This window comes from Diplotaxodon limnothrissa, linkage group LG3, assembly GCF_057381915.1.
Source record: "Diplotaxodon limnothrissa isolate DT_005_m linkage group LG3, D_limnothrissa_male_GT1.1, whole genome shotgun sequence".
In the NCBI taxonomy this organism is placed as follows: Eukaryota; Metazoa; Chordata; class Actinopteri; order Cichliformes; family Cichlidae; genus Diplotaxodon; species Diplotaxodon limnothrissa.
The window spans coordinates 32,010,039-32,014,014 of NC_140598.1; positions in this window are offsets into that span (position 1 = coordinate 32,010,039).

The following is a 3,976-nucleotide window of genomic DNA, read 5'->3' on the forward strand; positions in this document are numbered from 1 at the left end:
ATGGGAAAAACAAAAAAGCAAAAGCAGTTTGAACTTATAAAGAACAGAAAAACATGTACAGATTAAACACAGAGGCACTGAATTAAGCTACTAAATGAAAATATGGCCCAAAGCCTTCTATGAAGAAAGGTTGTGGCAATAAAAGGTGAACATTTTATAAACACAAAGCAGTGACTTTGTTTTGGTGATTGATGTAAATCACCTTCTAACTGGCTTAAAAAATGCCTCCACTGCCGTATGTTATCTACCTATTATTCTATTATTATTTATCTTGTTGATCACTGATTTATGTTGACTTTCAGATACTGCTGTAGTTGGTTTTTAGGCCTACCATTTCTTTTGTTGTTCATTTGTCCACATATTTTTTAAGGACCCAGTGCACACCATGGTAAGATACATTTTTGGCTCATAGCTCGTTGATACAAATTAACGGCGGTGAGACTGTCGTCTTTGGTATTTTTTGTTGTTGTTTTGAGATTCAAATTAAAAAAATAGAAACCTGTGATCTGATTTTGGAACAGATTGGTAATAACAAAGTACCTAAAGATACAACATTTAATTAAAATTAACCATCTGCTTGTTAGCAGGTTTTAAATCTCACATAAAAGCGAGGCCCTGCCATTGTGCATACATTTAATAACATTTTACCATTTTTTATGCAGAACAGAGAAACCTTGCTTTAGTAAATCTTAAATAAAGGAATAACACAACTTTGTAATTCTGCTTCGAGGATTATTTTATCACTATTATTAGTTGCATTATTTTACTTCCTTACTTCCTGTGCTGAGTCAGTTCTGCATGGCAGCTTTGGCTAACCAAGAAATGGAGCTGCAATTTTGGGAAAACTAGCAAGAAGGAACTACTGATGAGTGCAATGCTAAAATTGCATCTAGCATTGTTAAAGCAACATTTTATTGCACAAAGAGACACAGAATATCTTTTTAAAACTACCTGATCATTTTTAATAATCCTCACAGAGTCAGATGTCTTAAGTCTTTCTAGCTGAAATTTTAGGTAGGAATAACATTGCAGTATACTCACAGGACAAAACTGGGACTTAAGCATTTTCATTGCTACAACTTTTTTCGACAGATGACTGTGGTCTTTTACTGGACTGTTATTAATAATAATATCAGTGAATGTTGGCAAATTACGTAGTTTGGAAGCAAAGTTTCAGATCACACAAAGACATGAAGAAAAATCACATCCAAAAACATACAGGCACAGAAAACACGTCAAATAAAATCAAATCAAAACACACATCCAGCAAGACACATGTGGAGAATTTGGTCTTTAGGTTGATACATTCATGAAATGGAGAAGGCTAATTGTCATTTATTCAAGTACAACTCAAGCGGGTCCATCACACTTATGTTTAAAATGGAAGCAAAGATGTGCTTACTTTGACGAGCATTAGTGTACAGTTTTTCAGACATTTTAAGTTAAGCTTACAACATTTTAGGGATAAACTGTCCTTTACTGTCCTCTGAGAACTGAGTAATTATCTGATGTGTTAACACACAGCACATAATAATAATAATAATAATAATAAAATCTTGTTTAGGTATAGATTGTGCTTATCCTGATTCATCTGTACATGATTAGACACTAAAGTTGCTCTTCATGTACACTGTAGATCTACATAATTTATGTTATTTAACAGAAAGCAACACAACATAAACAAAGAAACAAACAGACATCTTCCAGAACATGTGTGATCATAACCAAAGCTGTAATCATCAAGAACATCGACTAGAATTAACGTAAAGCCTTTAGTCTTGGTGTTTTCTCCCAACAGACCGTTGAGCAATCATGGAGTGAGGGACGGCTTGGTTATGCAAATATTTCCCAAAGGCAGAGCTGCTTCAGTATGAAGAAATCATCTCTTTGAGCAGGTAAAGAACTACATTTCTTTAGCCGAGTAATCATTAACTCACACTTTATACCAAATCAGGTTGCCGCTTGTGCCAGGGCTAGCATGATTTTCAGGGCAACTTAATCTCAGTCTAAGGCAACGAGAATTATGGCTTTAAAAATGTATTGCACATATTTCAAACACAGTAATTTTGGACAATATTGCAATTGATGCTGAAATATTGCAGTTAGCCTTTGACCACCAGCACTGACTCAATTTGAAGATCATCAAAGGTAAAACAATCACAAGTGACAATATATATTTCAAAGTAATCAGTTATATATTAACTTATTTATTCAAAATATTAGTTAATTTATTAGCTAGCTCACTTTGAATTAAAAAAAAATGTTAAGGGTCGTTAGTTTTTGTTTTATAAACTATTTATGCTTAACTTTGTTTGACCGGTTACGTTTTACTGCTTTACCATAAATAATGTATTTTCAATCCAGTGTTTACGAAAGACTGAAGTTCGAGTTTAGTGGCAAAAAAAAAGGTAAGTATAAATGCAGATTTCAAAGTAAGCAGTAATTCCACATTATATTCTATGTCCATTTAAATATTAGCTATACTAGTAAGATTGGGAGTTTTGTATCTGAGGTTGCTTAATGTTGATCTCAAGAGAAATCTGGTTTTAGGATATGTATTAGTGGTACTGTGATTAATGTTTGAGGCCAAAACACTTAAAAGGGGTGTAGCAAGTAATCAGTCCATGGTTTGGTTCATACCTTGCTGTTTTCTTTAATTCAATTATTCTTAGGTATTTCCAGGGGACTGTCTTTGGATGATCTTTCAACACCAGACTAGCGTGCCTTAACTAGAAAGTAACAGTTCCACATGGCATCAGAAGATGGAGCTAAGTGGGAAGTGATTCATTTCTCTGAATTGATACACCTACACTGGTTAATTTAGTTTTTTGTTTGTAACGTCCAAAACGACTATTATGACAGGTAACTCCGATCCGAGAAGTCTAGAAGAAAAGACATAAAAATCTAATATTACGTGTTTCAGATACAGGATGAACTGAAGGGCTGTATAAAAGCACCATTCAAGGATTTTTTTAACTCAAGGAACAACAAAGAAGAAACTTAATGCATCTGTTATGTTGTAGATGTTTTTACCTGTTAGATTGTTTTGTTTTTGAGCTTTTTATTTCAGGCTTCTAAGAGACGATCAGCGCCACCAAAGCAGCCCTGCGTTTGAGACATAGAACGTGGACTCTGACGTACCGACAGAATAACTCAGAACTTACTAACAGCACAAATTTGTTTGTATTGCTGTTAAATGTGTGCGTTTACAGCCATTACTGCGTTGTTCTTTTAAATCTGCATATTGCCCAGTCTGTGCGAGCTTGGAAGGAGTGTACTACACCGTATCAGTGTTTCCTGTTTAAGCCACAGTCGGTGAGAAGGCTGTGATTGCTTATGCACGGACACACTTGTGCGTCGCGTGCATGTGTGGCATGTAGGAAAAGGAAAAGGCAAAGAACGTGCAAACTGCTAAAGATGAACAGTGTGTTCTAGTATTCATCTTTAGTGGTTTGCACATCACTTCCTGTTTATGATTCATAGACAAAAAAAAGAAAATCATGTCTTCCACGATAAATAACTGAAATCATAAACAACAGATTTATATTTTGGGCCCATTCAGACAGAGAAATGCAAGGAAGCTAACACAGAGCTGCAAAAGAGAACTTGGTGACTGGATTTCCAAGACGATTTGTCAGTGACTGGGTCTCTCCTGTGGGCTGACATATAATTGCTAGTTTTTTTATCTTGTGCTTTTACATGAAAAAGTGCAGCAGTCCAATCAGATATTAGCTATGAAAGACTTCATAGTTGTTCTCCTATGCAAAGTGTCTCTGAGTGAAAGAGCCGTATGGACTCAAAAAGAGCCTGTATCAGTTTTTAAGTTACAGATAAACCTGCACTGATTGAACCATTGCTCTACCAGTGAAGTCTCTATTTTAACTGGTAGAAGAAGTGCATGTGCAAGTAATTATAATCCAATCTTTCCAAACTGCAGGAAAATAAATAAAAAATGTAAAACATAATTCAGAGGAAA